This window comes from Panicum virgatum, chromosome 9K (genome assembly GCF_016808335.1).
Source record: "Panicum virgatum strain AP13 chromosome 9K, P.virgatum_v5, whole genome shotgun sequence".
NCBI lineage: Eukaryota > Viridiplantae > Streptophyta > Magnoliopsida > Poales > Poaceae > Panicum > Panicum virgatum.
In genome coordinates, this window is record NC_053144.1 from 61,867,865 (window position 1) to 61,885,591 (window position 17,727).

At 44.4% G+C, this 17,727-nt stretch overlaps 1 long non-coding RNA gene across 2 annotated transcripts; it reads left to right on the forward strand.

Moving 5' to 3' along the window:
* Positions 1 to 1,027: 1,027 nt before the first annotated feature.
* LOC120646756 lies at positions 1,028 to 4,770 on the forward strand. 2 transcript variants are annotated; one of them, XR_005664556.1, is made up of 3 exons: positions 1,028 to 1,422; positions 1,516 to 3,446; positions 4,534 to 4,770. It is a non-coding gene; the product is annotated as an uncharacterized LOC120646756 (long non-coding RNA). The 2 variants fall into 2 exon arrangements; XR_005664557.1 differs by lacking the exon at positions 4,534 to 4,770 and having other exon boundaries at positions 1,516 to 2,019; positions 2,749 to 3,285.
* Positions 4,771 to 17,727: the final 12,957 nt, after the last annotated feature.

Consider the following 17,727-nt stretch of genomic DNA (forward strand, 5'->3'; position numbering starts at 1 on the left):
AACTACACCTAAATGTACCAATAATCAGTCCTAATAATAATTAAACTAATTGCTAATCTACTGTTTCAACAAAATAGTTTCTATAATTTTCTAACATTTTCTACAATTTTCTAACATTATCTACAATTTCTAACATTTTCTATAATTTTCTAATATTATCTTGCAATTTTTTTGATTTTCTAATACTTTTCTAATAATTTTCTAGTATTTTCTAAAACTAAATCTAACACTAAATGTACTATATCGACGCTAATCACTATAAGTAAATGCACATAAATGTACCACTAATCATTCCTAACAATAATTGAACTTATTGCTAATCTACTGTTTCTAATAAATAATTACAACATAATCTATTTATAAAATATAGAAAATTTTAGTTACCTACAGTCGCCGGCTTGAAAATCCGGTAGGGCTTCGCCTTTCCCTCACCCCTTCTCTCTCCCTCCCTCTTTTTTCTTTTTTTCTGGATTTTTAGTGAGGCAAATGAGGGGGTGAAGGGCAGCCAACACTTTATATAGGGTTCGGGCCGGTCGCCCCGCAGCCGAGCGGCTTGGGGGGCCGGCCGGCCCGCTGCCGGGCGACCGGCCCTCAGGGACCTGCGCGCAATTTTTTCTGCGAATTTTTTTTTCAGAAATGCCCCTGTTGCCGGGCGGCCAGGTCGCCCGACAGCGGGGCGACCGAGGTATATTTATGTAAATTTCCAAATCGAAAATATATTTTTGTAAAAAACAAAATTAAAAATTAAAAAAATAAAAAAAACCACCTGAGAGTTGGTGGAACAGTGGAAACCGCCAAGAACCAACCAATTAGGCATCGACCACGGAAACAAGCAACAAAATCTCCGTCCGCAATAGATCCTGGCAGAACCATGACGCATGCACTGATGCTAATTCCCCGCAAGTTGCGGTCACCCGGTCGCCCACGCAATCGATGTGTCCCCGCCAATAATCTTTCGACACGTGCTTCCCATTGTGCCCGTCCGATTCGAACTGCCTCGCCGCCGCCGTCGGATCCCTCCAACCGGACAATAAATACATTGGATTCCTCTGCTAATCCTCGCGCAGCACCCGCTAACCCTTGTTCGCCTACCCACCGCGCCTTCGCTTTTCCGGGGCCCTGAAGTTGCCGCGTTCCCGCGTCGGAAATCCCCTTCTCGTCTAGATCTTGATCCAAACTACTTCCCTTTGTCCACGCTGATCTCGTCTGGATCTGTATTGTTCCGATCGAGTAGACGAGGAACGGTGAATCTCTCGCTTCTGTTGTATATCTGTTCGAAACACATGGATTTGTTTTGTGATGTGCAGGTTCCATCATAATTGATGAGTTGCGCGTGCGCTGGCTCGGATTGAGATGAGTCTGCGTCCATATGTGCACGGTGGCTGCGGATCCTCGTGTTTGGGCGCGTCGGTTCTGATGCTGGTTAGCCCTTTACCCAAGGAAACCTCGTGATTCAGTTCGTTTTGGTTAGTCGTACGGTGCTGATCCGTGGATTTGTTTTCTGCTGACCTTCAGAGCTGGGACGTTTGGGAGAGGTTGGATGTTCTTTCAGAGGCATCGAAACGTCGCTGCGGCGTGGCCGGATGCTGGATCTGCTCCAACTCGCCTGATGATGTCTCTTTGTATTGATAATTATTGGATGAAACTTCGATAATTATTAGATCTGAGAGATCCGTGTCCAACTGAAGCTGAGGTAAGTTACACGCATGTAACCACCGAGTTGCGTGCGTGTGGAGTTTGGAGGAGGAAGATGTGAAAAAGAGAGATGTGAAAAAAGAGATGTGACATCTTGAAGGCCTTTGCCATGATGGGTGCGCTCGCATGGCAGGCCACCGTAATAAAGATGTTGATTTTGTGCCTTGGGTGGGAGATCGCACGGGGGAGTTCTTTAATCCCCCGGGTTCTCCCTCCCTTTCGTGTCCCTGTGCCCTGCTTCCTGAACGTTGGCTGCACTTTGTCTTTCCGATACACCTCTTGGTTTGCAACTAATTGGCAAGGAACTACAAAGCAACACGCAAGGTACAATTGGTAATTCGAAATTTACAATCTGAATTTGCAATTTATAATACAGACTAGATATCTACATTTATTGAACGTTCATAACTCCAAGCCCAGTCATGCTTGTTAACAAATGCAATACTTATCCATGCTTAAGTCTGTGTAAAGTTGCAACGCCCCATGCTGGGCCCTGCATGGGATCGTTCTCAATTGCTTAGTATAATTGCCTACACTTACATTCTCTATTTATAATCTTAAGCTTTTATGATGGATATTTTCCGTAATTGGAGATTGGCATCTAGTTATCAGATACACTTGTGAAAATGAAGTAAATGAAATGGTCAGTTTTTCATTAATTTAGATTGTGTAAATGGAACGTGAACACACGTTAATCAACTAACTGTTCAAATGTACATTAGATGAAGTTTCTAACAAATTCCAACTTAGCGCCCAATGGAAATCGTGCTGCCAATGACAACCACTAATTGATTTGTTCAATTTCCAACTGCTGATCCAACAGATTTTTTTCTTTTGTTTCAACTGTCAAGCTTCTGTTTATCAGTAATTATCTACTACATGTTTTGTATTACAAGTTCATTATGTGGTATTTGTTCAAGTGGTTATTTTTCAAGCTAAGTTGTATTTATTTATCTAAGAATGATAATATATTATAAGGTAGCTGTACTGTTTCCTCGTGTATCCTTTCTTATACAAGTTGCCTCATGGCAATTATTAATTCATTGTAAACAGCTTGTATAAGCGCGGTGTTGTCTTTCCTTGAAAGCTGTATGAAGATCTTGTCTCAACCTACATGGCGATATTGAAATGAACAAGGGTGTGTGTGGAGGTCTTGAGCTCGGCGCAGGTTATTGCTGAAGCTTGTCCTGTACTGAAATGTTCCTGCTGTTCTTGCTCCCCGAAGCTTCTGTGCTGAAAAGTTACTGCTGCTCTTGCTCCTGGCATTCGGCAGTTCAGACATGCTGTTTGAGCACAATGTATTTCCACTTCTGCAGCCAGGCTCGTTGGTCGGAGGCTTGATGGTGATTATTATGTTTGGTAATATGTAGTTCGTCCTTATATTTTTGCTGAAGATCACTGTTATTCTACCATGGAGGTTGTTGCTGAAGGTTACTGCTGTTCTCCCATCATTCTGCATTTAAAAAAATGTTTGAGATACATTTCGCTGCTGGAGCAAGCTCATTGGCAGCTTGGCAGGCTTGAAGATGGTTGCTTTGTGAACTACCAATTTAGCACTGAGACTTAATATTGAGTTAATTTCATATCTTATTTGGATTGTTAATTAATTATATGTGGTGGTTGAACAATTATTATCTGGAGATTATATTGTCATACATGCTAAGTTGACAGGTCTGTGTCGTCTGCAAAGCTGTCGTCTGCAATTAATGGACACTGGATACAAATATGGATCAGAACGACGCTGTATGAAGGTATAGAACATCATTTTCTCGTTCTTATGTGACTGTAGCCATCGTTACTACCCAATGTACGATGTCCTTTGGGGAGCAGCTACAGTTTCATTTCTCACTTGTTACTTGTTCGGACCATTGGGGCAATCAATCCGTCTTTGCTGCTAGGTTGGAGGAACCCGTTTCTTATATTAGTTTACAGGTCTTTCGAAAGCGCACCGAAATTCATCGGATGGGTCACGTTGTTTTGTGTTCCCTGACCGTGGATCTTATCTCACATGGTGAGGTCCTCCGTGGACTGTTAAGCCTACAGTCCCGGACGGAAGGTGGTTCGACTCCACCAAGATCCTATAGTTCGTGCGTTATTTTGTTTTGAGCGTAATAAAGTACCATCCGTCAAAAGTCAGTCGGGTAACTAACTATCTGACCTACACGTAGCGGATTTTTAATATGCGCATCAGTATACTAATTTGGATTCTGAATTTGATTAAATAGACCTCTGATTTCTTAAATAGAATGAATGCTAAGTTGCATGATTATTCAGAAAAAAATTGTTAAGTTGCACGATTTCTTAAATACGCAAGTCATTTTAGAAAAAAAAAACAAAATTTAAACGCCATTTATAAGTTCAAAATTCAAATACTCTGTATATTTATAAATGAACCAAATAACTTGTCCTAAATTTGGAGGCGAGTCATTTCACCCGCGATTACTCTCGATTTAAGGGTTTAAAAGTGAATGGATTGTGTTGAAATGTGAATGGTTTGATAGTCCAGGGTCGAAGGGTTGGGCTCGGGGTTTAGGGTCGAAGGGTTGAAATGTGATTTGGGATACAAAGTTTTTTTTAAAGATTATTTAGGATACAAAGTTGGACTCGGGGCTTTGTGTTTTATGATGTAAATTAAAATTCTTACTTTGAAAGTGTTCATTGTAAAAATCTAATTGCTAACATAATTTTGCATTTCATTTGGAGTAGTTTTCACGTGAAGTATACTTTTTACACTTTTACTTTTATCCGTTATATAAAGCACGAGGCTTTCAGTTTGAATATATGATGACTTGTATCTTCTTCAATATATTCTGATGACGTTCAAGATTTGTGCACCAGTGGCACAGAGCGATGATATCATGGGAGCATGTAGGAGTGCTTTTGCATGTGAGAAGAGAGGTTTTCCTTCAGTTTTGGTCCATTGTGCGTGCAGAAGCCTGGGCAAGTCAGGTATTGTGCTAAGATGGTCAACAGCTGGAACATTTTATTTCTACTCAACGTCGACATGTTTGGTACATCTGTTTTGTTCTTGAAATATTTTCTATTAAACTTGTGTTAATTAAAATATTTTCTTTATCTTGTGCTTTGGATAAAATTTTACATTTTATTGATGGACTAACTAATATATACGCCTATTTACTATTTGTTAGCACATATATAAATTAGGTCATAAGGCTTTGTTGATATATAAATTAGGTCATAATGTCATATACATAGAGGATTGGGATGTGCTGCAACGATCGAGTGGTATAGCATCAGGTTACTCTAGTGGAGTTTTATTTTTATTTTTATTTTGTTTCTAATAAGAGTGACATTCGTTAAAGTGCATTTTACGGGCTGATGGGTGGCCACATTAGTGCCGATCATGGGCGAACGACCACGTCCCGGCACGGAGGCTCTTGTCGCCGTGCTCGCCTGTCATCCCGGCAGTGCAGGCCGCGCCGCGCGTCTCTCCCTGCCCTGCTGTTCGTTGCCATGGCCGGTGCAGTGCAAGCTGGTGTCAAGTAGTCACGGGAGGGGCATCCTAGATGCCGTAGAGCTCGGAACTCAAAAAAAAGATGCCGTAGAGCTCAGGCATGCAGCGGAGGCGGACGATCAAGGTGGACGGCGATGGAAACACCGACTAGGGGCGGGTGGTATTTCAAATATCGTCCACCGCTAGGGTCCTTGTCGTCCTTTAGATCATACACGAGCGTCCCAGATTAGACGTGGACTGCGTCAATGACTCGATTGCCCTCATCGGTGTTGCTCGGGCTAGTCGGCGAGCGCCCGCTAGCCACCGCAGACCGCATCCGATTCACCATCGTTCATGACTAGAGGTTAGAGAAACCCTCATGAATCGGTTGCTAGGCAAAAGCACGCGTTGGCCTAGAGTAGAAATGGCAATGGGTACCCGAAACCCGATGGATTTTTACTTAATTAGAGCATGGGTTTGCGTCAATTTTTAGACCTGCAAGTTTGTTAATGAGCACAAAATTCTACCCATTGGGTTTAGGGCACGAGTTTGTTCTTACGGTACCCAAACTCGTAAACCTATGAGTTTTTTAAACCCGATCGAACCTAGTGCAATTACTATTTTATGTTATGAATTTTTGATAAACTTAACATCCCTTCTTACCCACTTCTTATTTTGATGAACTCTCAATGTTTGGGTGACGAGTAGAGGTGTTGTTGCTTTGCAGTTATAGTATTTGTATATACATATAATGGATTGATGACTGTGTTTGGTGTTCATTGAATATAAAACTTGATATTAATATTTATATTTTCTCTATGAATTTTTAGTGAACAATGGATTCCTTGTTCATAATGTATTTCAATACGCTATAAATTTGATATATGATAAAAACTAGTATAATAAATTGTAGACCCACGGGCGACCCATGGGTACCCGCTAACCCAATGGGCATGGGTTTGGGCACAAAATGAAACACGTGACGGGTAATGATTTTTAATGGGTTTGTATTCTATTCTTGGGCACGGATTTGGCCAAGCAAAACCCAGCGGGTTTAGACCCGTTTCCATCCCTAGGCTAGGGAGAAGGCCCGCGGCCAGTAGGCCTGGGGAGATGCGCGGCGGCGCAAGCTTGTGTGCCACGGCGCCGACTTCACCACCGCCTCCTGGCCACCGATGCAAGTTCGCTACTCGCAACTGTAACTTACTGAGTTTAGGCTCTGATTCTTGCATGATTTCCTGACATTTTGTTGCCCGGTAGAGCAAAGAACCACTAGTTCTCTGTTGTGCTGTGCTGCGCTGCCATCCCTGGAACTGCAAGCAGCACGCCATATCGCCTTGCTTGCTGATGCTAGATGGCGGGGGCGAGAATCTGGATGAATGGGAAAGCAGCAATCAACTCCCGCGGTGCGCTGAGGAGCCGGCTCAAGCGTGCGGAGGAGGACTAGGGGTGCAAGGGCCAGGGGCGGCGGTAGGAGGGTGGACCGTATTTGAAATACCGCCCACCTCGAGTACTCGGGAGCCGTCAGATCAAACACGTGCATCCCAGATCGGGCGTGGGCTAGGTCAGCTGTAACATCTCAGATTTTCACAGAATGTTAGAAAGTCCAAAAATGTGAATTTCAAAAAAAATGTGGTAATACTGTAACTAGATCTACTTAAGTAAGAATTCTACCCTTCTAAAATTCTTAGTTATTAAAAATTTAATTAAATTAAGGACTATTAAATATTAGTGTTAATATATTTAGAGTTGTTGGATTTAATTGTGTTTATTTGAATTCTATTTGGATTTATTTTCTTTGCTTGAAATTGTGTGGAAATTAAATTTGAAGTGTGCCCTTCAAATTTAATTTCAAATGCTAACTATCCAAACCCGTTACCCGCTCTAACTCGAACATGGCCCATCGTGCCTCGAACGCAGCCAACCCTGTTGAACCAATCATCATTCTCAATCTCGAGTGCTCTCTAGAATCATGCATATATCATGATCTTATTTTTCGTCTCTTCGGATTAGGCCCTTGCTAATTAATCCATTTCCGAAAAATAGTCTGATTTATGTGTATCGCAATTTCCATGGGTTCAATTGAATTACGACATTACATTTCTCGGCTAATTAATTGAATTAATTTTATTTGATTCGATGCTGAGAAATAATCTAATTCATTTGACTCAGTTTCGGCGAAATAAATTGATAAAATGAGCTAATTCATTAAGCCCTAACCTAAGCCCTCCAAAATGCCCATTTAGACCTAACCCTAACTCTAACTACTCTTCATAAATACTCTCACCACCCTCATTCAGTTCCACTCCACTTCATTTACCCCTGCCGCCGCCACCTCTCTATTGCCTTCTTCTTTCACGGCAGCATGCAACCAAACCGAGTGCTTCATGTCTCTTCTTCTCCCCGCCGCCAGCCCTGTCTCCCTTCATACTCTTGGTGTTTTTCATGTAATTTAAGGAGGAATCATTTCCTTCTCTTCGGTATTTGATCTTGAGATTAAAAAATCCACAACCTAAACATGCCATGAGAGCTTTTGCAGTGATAATGGCACGAAATTAAAGAATGCTCATTTTATGGGCTTGTTCTCTCAGAGAATCCATTCACCCCTCCTCTGAGCACCTATTTTAACCCCATATATTCACTAAACTTAGTACAATACAAAACTTTTGCACTCTTTATGTGACTATCCTGCTATGACACTACTATATTATACGGTTATTGTACCACCTTATACTTAAAACCTCTTATGCCACGGTATGACGAGATGGAAAGGGAGAAACTCTATTTATAGGTGCTCATGAGTGTTGTGGTATTGCCGTGTGGCAACTTGCACTCTTCTTTATAAATATCTAACTCTAGATTTTTCTTCATCCTTATCCAATTATGAAAAATCTAATTTTAGAGAATTCTACTTTTACCATGAAGCATGACAACTTCTCTCTTCTACCATTTCCAAATTCTTCTAGAACCTTCTCAACCAAACCTGCTCCAATATGAACCCTACTCCAGTTCCTACTCTAGGGAGCACCTATTTCCCCCTCCCAATCCCCTTCTCCCACCCTACTCCTCCATGGCACCATGCCACCCGCGCGCTTCGTCTCCTCCGGCGCTTCGTCTCGCCACTACGACGGGCTCTGTCACCCTCCTGTGCTACCGGACTACCCAATTTGGCGGAGTTGGTAGAAGAATTGAAGGTTGAAAATGTCGCCAAGGCCGGTGAAGAGAACTGGCTCTCTGCTGTGCTGTGTTGTGCTGCCATCCTATGATATGGGCATATGGCCTTGCTTGCTGATGGCGCGGTCTGGGGAAGGAACCTGGACGAAAAAGATGGAAGAGCAGGCCCATGGGCGCGAGGGCCATGGTGGACACGTCTTTTTCTTTGTTATATTTAAAAAAATAAAAATTTCAAAAATATATGTCCGTTTTGAAAATTTTCGAAAATACCCCCCGTCGCCCGTGGGGGGGGGGGTGGGGACGACAGGGGTCTTGTCGCCCAAGCAACGGGCGACATGACCTTAATGTAATTTTTTTTTGAATTTGCAAAGAGGTCCCTGGCCGGGGGGGGAGGGGGCCTGTCGCCCCCCCAGGGGCGACAGGGCCCCCCCACGGGTCTCCCACCCTATATAAGCCCTGGCCTCCATTCCCTTCTCATTTGAGCCCAAAAATTGCACCAAAAATTCAGAAAAAAAAGGGGTGAGGAGAAGAAAAGCGGCGAAGTTCTGCCGAATTCCGCACTTGTGATCTACCGGTAACTTCCGTATGAATCTGTTGATATTGTACAATAATTTAATTTAATTAGCGGATTAGCTGAATTAGATTTGGTGCTTTAGAACACTCGTTTAGTATTACAATTTCAGTACTATTACAGACTTGTTTTTAAATTAATTATGAATTAGAATAGAATTATGACAGTACCTTATTGATATTGCAGCATAAGACAATGGCTGCCTCCAATTGTGGAGGATTTTCATGGACCAAAGAAAAATCTAGTATAATACTTGATATCATGACCCATCTTGTTATCAGTAAGAAGTTGGATCCGTTAGCGGATGGTACGATAGAGATGGTGTTGTCCAAAGTAGTAGAGTTTAAAGATTTGACATTATTTCGAGGTATTACAACGCAAGATGTAAATGGACACCTGCTAGAACGTCAGAAGATATACATGAGAGTATGTGAACTAGCGAATCATCCTAATATCATTGGATTCTTACAAAGTTCTTGTAAGATATGGATGCGGCCAGAGGTGTATGAGATGCACATTAAGGTAACTCTCATTCAGTTCTAATCCCATCCGTCATTTGGAATCCATATGTTTGAAACAGTAACATTGTTGTTTAATTATATGCTAGGATTACCCCGAGGACACGGAGTTGATTAACAAATCGATACCAAATTTCCGTAAATTGGTATGTATCTTCGGTGGACTTATGCCGCAAACTAGGCGAAGGAGGTGGAGAAGATCTTCGGGTGATAGTACTTGGCCTCGACAAGAACAGATGACCGGATGTTCGTCAAGTCATGCTGCAGCACCTCAAGCACCAAGTTGTGTTAACTTGGATGACGAAATGGATGACTTCATGCCCCAAACCATGGCCTCCAACACATGATGTTCCTTCCCCTGTACATGAACCTAGATCCATAAAGGAGAGAAATGGAAAGGGAAGAGGTTCGTCAAGTCACACTACAGCACCTCATGCACCAACTTGTGTTAACTGGGATGACGACATGAATGACTTTATGCCCCCAAACCATGGCTTCCAACACATGATGTTTCTCCCCCTGTACTTGAACGTAGATCCAGAAAAGAGAGAAAGGGAAAGGCAAGAGGTTCATCGAGCCATACTACACCACCTGCAGCACCACCATCTTTCAACTGGGATGTCGACCTAGATGATTTCATGCCATGATCTATAACATATGATGTTCATTGGTTCAAGATGTATTCGCATTTAGTATTGTTAATGTTGTATTATGCTTGTATGTATGTCTCGTACCTAACTTGCATTCACTGGACATGTACATAATGTCGAGTTTGAATCGTAGTTAGTCCTAATGTAGCAGCGAAGCATAAACATACCATCTATCGTATGTAATGGAAAATATGAGAGTGATCAGAGGCGAACGTTGAAGTGTACAAATAAGCAGTTCACAGCTATCTCATTACAAATAAACATCAGATATACAAACATCGGATATATCTAACCTCCCCTAGGGCGTCGGACCCTCTTAGCCCTCTGCTGGGCACGGACATGGCCCTCGGAGTAGGTGTGACGATCCGGAGACCTCACCTGTCGCTCAGGACGCAAAAGGGGCTGCGGTGTCTGCTGCTGAGAGATCTCAAGTGGTGCTCCTCCTAGCTGTGAATACCCCAAGACATCGGGGTCACCGTGCGCGCCAGGTGAGTCTGGAGTCAAGCTGTCAAGTTCGTGTAAGGTGAAGCCCTCGTTATCTGGAACGAACGTACTCGAAACAAACCCTGCGTAACATATAAACGTAAACCAACATATATTGCGTGGTAAATTAGTGAGTGTATTGAGAGAGTGTTTTGTACCAGGTCGAAAGGAGGAAGAAGAATGTCTGGCGCCCACATCGGGGTAGAATCATACGCATAAAATGCGGATGTTAGCGTACGCTCGTGTCTTTCGTCATGACATGTAGAAACCGAAATACGAAACATAAACTAACATGTGTAGGCCGATATCTGTGGCCCCGGTACCATTCCTGGATATGGTCCGCAAACTGGTGGTGTCCCTCAAAACATTCCAGTATTTTATGCGTCGAGCCGGCACGTACCCTCGTCAGGTAAGTCGAGCAGTCCATCTCCATCATGTTGCAAAGGCGAAACTGCATCCATTCAGTAAAGGAACAGTTAGAAACACATGAATTATCTTATGAATATATATATATATATATATATATTTATTTATTTATATATGCAAATATGATCAAGAGACTCACCGCGTCAGCTAGTGCCTCCACGTGGTGCCGGGCATAGCCATCCTGAGGCCTCGCCAGGTGTGGCTGCGGGTGAGTGTCAACATAAACCAGACGAGCCGGAGTCCGGGGTAAGTACCAGGTGAGGTAAGCCCTAAAGGAGCTGTCTGTGTGTGGTCCTGTTGGATGGACCAAGTGCTCATCTGCATGTTCCCATTGGTCCACCCACGGCTGCATCTTGGTGAGCCACTCATCAGAGCAAGGCAAGCCACTCCTGGACAACCTACAAAAGTGGACCACGAAGAATCGTTAGATTCGACACGAATGTATGAGCCAAGTTCATTCATAATTACCTGTGATCCTGGCGACTGACACGCTCCAACGCGGTGGGCACCGGAAACTCCTGGCGCTGCCCAAACTGTCTCCTGACTCTCCAGGGGCAGTATGCCTCAACCGCGATGTCGTAAACCAGGATGGCTGTAGTAAACCACAGGCTCGCATTTGCGGAGCAGTGCGAAGATAGGCCTGCTGGTGCACGGGTAGCCACAACCTCAGGGCTGTAAGCCTCACAGACAATGTCCTCAGGCGTCAGCATGTCGAGCTCCGAAACAAACTCAGGATATGCGCGTCTAACCTGCGCATGCGCCCAGGACCTCTGCAGTCCGAATAAGTAAAATTAAAAGTGCGTTAATGCATCATGTAACAATGAATAACAAAATTAGATTTGTTGCGAATGTACCTGACGCCTGATCCAGAGAGTTCCCATGGTGGGCCTGTCGTCCTCCTCGTCGCCGTACATGGCCTTGTGGTAAGGCTCGTGGCTGACGATGGGCCGACCAACGACTAGCCTCTCGTATGACCAAAGTTGTAGCAGTAGTGGGCACCCCGCCAGGATAACGTTCCCATGTGTCTTTATGCATCCATCGCAGAGTCCACGGTAAGTTGCTGCAAGTACCGCCTCACCCCAGCTGTAGGGCGGTACGTTCTCGTCCCCATCCGCAATCTCCCGTGCATACGGAGGGAGAATCCTATCCACCGAGTTGCCATGAGTGTTGTTGAACATGATGTAACCAAACAACCAAAGTAGGTACGCCTCCGGCGATCTGGTCACACTGTACTCGTCAGCATCCGCAGCCAACAGGGTAGGCTGCATAAACAATTAAGATTAATGGTTTGAACTGACAATGCAACATGTGAATTGTAACAATTAAACTTAAATACACAATGAATACATACTGTAAACTGTAGGAACCAGGTCTTCGAAGGACCTGATGCTCACGGGTGCGGGTTGATCGGACCTGCTTCTTCCACGCAGTCAACCAGGGCAAAACGGGCCTCCAGGTCATCCTTCCACGGGGCCGCCACTACACGCGAACCTACAGCCTCCCCGATGATAGGGAGGCTAAGGAGGTAGGCCACGTCCTGCAGCGTAGGAGTCATCTCCCCACACGGGAGGTGGAACGTGTGTGTCTCCTGCCTCCATCTGTCAACGAGCGCCGTCAGGAGGGATCGGTCGAGCTAAATAGGCCCACCCTCGACAAGACGGTCCAGAGTCAGTAGACCGGACTCACGTAACCTGCAATAAACAAAATTGTCGAAACAAAGGAATAACGACGAATACATAAGTGATAAACAATAATATTTCATTATATACCTGTCAACCCAATCGTGGTGTATAGAGATCGCCTCCCAGGTGGACGAGGACGTAGGACCTCTAGGGCTCGGTGCTCAACTGCTGCAAAGAAAGACATGTGGCTCGAGTCGATAACTGGGTCTAGCAAGGAGTCCATCTCCATACCTGCATTCAAAAATATATGAGAACACATAAGTACATATATGTTCCATACAAACTGGACGCACGATATTTATACATTACAGATAGGTTCGATACAAACTACACGCACGATTACTACATATTGCAGATAGGTTCGATACAAACTCCACGCACGATTACTACATATTACAGATAGGTTCGATACAAACTCCACGCACGATATTTATACATTACAGATATGTTCCATACAAACTGGATGCACGATTACTACATATTACAAATATGTTCGATACAAACTCCACGCACGATTAGTATATAGGTACAAACTGCACACTGGTGGATCATGACACCGAGTGCCTTCCACGAGCAATTCTCGCCGATGGTCGTTTGAACGTAGGAGGTTCTCCATCTCTGGGATTTCCAGAAGGACCGACGTCAGCAGCATCGTGAAGTGCATTCTAAGGACACTTCTTGTAGTTGTGACCCAATGCTCCACATTGGCTGCAACGCTTTTGTGGCTTGCTTGGTTCGGACTCGTCCATACCATTCCGAATACGACGTGTCTGACGGCGGCCTTTGCCTTTCTTAGTGGCTGGATCAGGAATAAACATATTATCCTCATTATCCTGAATGAAAGGTCCCACTATTCTAATCCCGTATACCTCATGTCCCCAGGTGGATACAGCTGCTTCCTTGCTGAAGTAAGGTGAAACAAATACTCCTGACTGCAACCCAGACTCTGCACATGCCTCAATGAGATGCGAGCATGGCAAATGCAATAACTTAGGCTTCATGTAGGAGCAGAATGTTTTGCCATCTACTATAATCAAACTCTCATGTACCACCCTATCTCTACGGATACCACGACCAGTTCTATCCTTGCATAGAACCTCAAATATATGCTCCATTGTACCTGTCGATATGACACGGTGCAGTTTGGCCTTTTCAATCTTCTGTTGCATATATTGTGTCACTCTTGTGCAAAACTGAATTTGGGGGTTGCTGATGTTTATGCTTGCAGCCATGTAACGCTCTCTGAAATACTTCATGCACCCATACATGATGAACTCATCAATTCCCAGAAGAGGAAAGGCACGACAAGAACACATAACCATATTGAAACACTCTGCATGGTTCGTTGTCTGAATACCATACCGTATTCCGTTGGTATCATAAAGGAATGACCATTTCTCCTTAGGTGCACCTCGAATCCAGTGTGAAAATGGCTTCTCAATTGAATCCCTAGCCTCTGCAACCTGACTCGTGCTTGTTCCTGATGCCCTTACCTTCACTAGCTCTGCAGTCAACTGATCAAACATCTGCCATAATGCATTGAATTTTCTCTGTTGATTTTGGATGCACAACCTCTTAAACATGTTCTTAAGATCCTTGTTCTTGAAGTGGTCATAGAAGTTTGCACCCATATGCCTAATGCACCACCTGTTTTGGACATCGGGCCACAATGGAGGCGTTGTCGCAGTTCCACGTTGCAATTTCAGTATTGATTGTAGCAGACCTGCATGCCTATCACAAATAAGGCACACATCTGGACGTGCAGCAACAACGTGAATCTTCACTCGTTCAAGGAACCAATATCAACTGTCTAAGTTCTCATTCTCAACAAATGCAAATGCGAGCGGAACTATTTGGTTGTTGCAATCTACCCCGATTGCGGTGAGTATCTGACCTTTATACCTTCCAGTCAGAAATGTGCCATCAATGTAGATCACCGGAAGACAACACTGAAATGCCCTAACACAGGCACCTAGGCAAAAGAAGGCTCGTTGCAGAATGTTTTGCCCCCTAGTCACGGCTGGTACAAGGTATGTGTCATAAAAGCTTCCAATATTTCTAGCAGCAACTTGGGATAACATACGAGGTAGGTTATCATATGATGCCTCGTATGTGCCGAACCGCACCTCAAACACCCTTTGTTTAGCCCGCCATGACTTCAAATAACTAATGGTGTATTGGTAAGTCTGCTCAATGTGTCGAACAATTATTTTTGGATTATAATTTAGGTTGTCTATAATCAACCCATATATTTGCTTTGCAACAAAGTCGCATGATATATTGCGATGCGAGGGAAGAACTTCTGACAGCAAACAAGTGTGCTATGTCACAATGGAACATTTCCAGTTCGACTTCCATTTTCTGTTGAATGCATGTATTCGCCATGGACATCCATCATTCACACACTTCACCTCATATTCTTTACTGCCAGACTTTACGACTCTAAATTCTCGTTTCAATGATATTGTCCAAAGTCTCACAACATCTTTTACGGCTTCAATGTTTGGATATGTTGCACCTTGCACTACCTCATTCCATCTGTACTCCCACTCCTGATTTCGTACGTCTTCTGCGACATGATTGCCAAAACCATGCTCCTTCCACTCTTCTGGCAATGAGTACTGCTCGTCATCAGATGAGCCCTCATATTCTTCCATCTCCATTGCGGTTTGGTCTTCTGCCTCCATCTCGTCCATAATGCTATGTATCCTCTCTCCCTCATCAGCAAGGCCCTGTGATCCGATGTTTTGGTTCTCTATCTCTTCTGACTCATTTTGCTCAACATAGTTGGTCTCTCTTCGAATACTCGGAGTTGCTTGATCTACACCATGTTGGATTTCATTTTGTGTCTTCTCCCGGATTTGAACAAGAATGGCCAGAGGCCACCCACGCTCTAGAGCTGCTTGCATGTACTTCTGCCAGTTATCAATGCTGTGTATCATCATCAATTCCCATAAATCACTTTCTACCTCCCAATTAACAAGAGACTAGACGGTCATCACATGTGTCTCCGGGTCAACACGGAACCCACACTGCAGCCACTTACACATAGAACCAAAACTCCTCTCCAGAGATTTATCTATGGCGCTAGATGTGCACTTAAAGGCAGAAAGGTCTACTCCATTTGGCCAATACAAAACATTGTAGTCACCAAAAAAATACTTGAAACTGCATCTTGCTCGACATATCTGTATATCACAGAATACTCATCGAGTTATACTCTTTACTTCACTACCTTATTCAATAATCCGTAAAAACTAAGTATGGATTTCAATTACAACATATAAGTATTCATAACTACGTGATGACACTCAAATTCTATACTGCATATGCGAAATTCTATTCTAAATCGTAATTAATTTATAAACACGTCTCTAATAGTACTGCAATGGTAATAATAAACGCGTAGTACTAATTTTCTAAACTAATTTACTACTACGTAACTAAAGTATCATTAAACTCCTACTTAAATGGTTCTACTATAACACTAATTAAATTAAATTATTCTACAATACCAATGGAAAAATACATAAGCTAAATGTACTAACCTGCAGATCACAAGTGTGCAATCCGGCAGGGCTTCGCCGCTTCCCTTCTCCTCACCCCTTTTTTTTCTAGATTTTTGGTGGAATTTTTGGGCTCAAATGAGGAGGGAATGGGGTAGAATGCTTATATAGGAAGGGAAAGGCCGGTCGCCCGATGGGGGGGCGACAGGCCCCCCTGTCGCGCTTGTGGGTGGGGCCCCCCGGTCGCCCGAGGGGGGACAGGCCCCCTTCTCCCGCGCGCCCCCGGCCAGGGACCTCGTTGCAAATTTGAAGAAAAAAATTACATTTAGGGCATGTCGCCCCCCATAGGGCGACGTGGTATATTTTTGAAATTTTTCGAAATGGATATATATTTTTGAAATTTTAATTTTTTTTAAATATAAAAAAGAAAAAAACGCCATGGTGGCCTGTACGTGAAATACCCGTCTATCTATGGGTAGACGAGAGCCGTCGGAATAAATACGTCTTGACAATGCCTCTGATCTGTGCAGCTCGATTTCTCGTTGGGCTACAATGACGCTGGCATACTATTTCCAAGCAACCTAGTACGCACATCATTAATTAAATGACGAAACCAAAAAAATATTTGTAGGGAATGGTAACATATATAAGCTTCGCAGGAAAAAAAAGGACGGAAGGACATGATGGGCCGCGCAGCCCATTGGCTGCAACTTCATTCGATGTATTTGCTTCCTTCTTAACTTCAAAGCATCGTAGCTAAGGGGGTGATTGGTTCTCTGCACCACGTCGAACCAGGCCCGTGGGATGCAGGTAGTGCCAGTTTAGTTGCTTGCTTCGGTCATCGGGCCAGGCTCACGGCGTGCAAACTCACCCCCGCAGCCGGGCTCTGGAGAAACATGGGAATCGGCCGTTTCTGCTGGGCCTGGTTGGCGGGGTGCAGCGGTGGGCAGCAGGTAGGTAAAAAAAAAGCGGATAGGGACTGACGAACAAGCAGGCAACCAATCACCGTTTCCACTTATCCAGCTTCTGAACGAACAGATAACCAATCAAGACTCTTTGCATGTGGTGAGCCTGGCTTTGGGCAGCCTGGTTGGCTGGTGCGACACAAGCTGGGCTCGTCCGGACAACCAATCAGGCCCTAAGCGGACGGGCCGAGAAGCCCGCTTCGCTGGACGGCCTCCTCCTCGCTCGAGTACAGGCCTACTGGGCACATGAGACGTGGAACCCCGTTACCAGTGGCCCAAACATTTGCCCGTTCGGTACGAGTCAATGTTGTTCACGTGAACCCACAGGCTGGATCAGGCTCAGGCCTGGCCTGACCTTTCTGGGCATCACTGATGCTTGAATGCTCGGCCGTTAACCTGTCTGTCGGAGCTCATCTGGGCTGCCTCCTCGCCGCCGCGCGCACCGCACTGCTGCTCCATGTCGCCTTGCGGCGCGGACCGAACGCCGAACGCGTGATCTCTCTCACGCCCCCCGTTCGTTCGACCCCGGCAGCGGCCGGCCAGGGATCGACCGCTGGGCGGAGGAATAATTGCCCGCGGCGGGGTTGAAGCCACGCCCGCGTG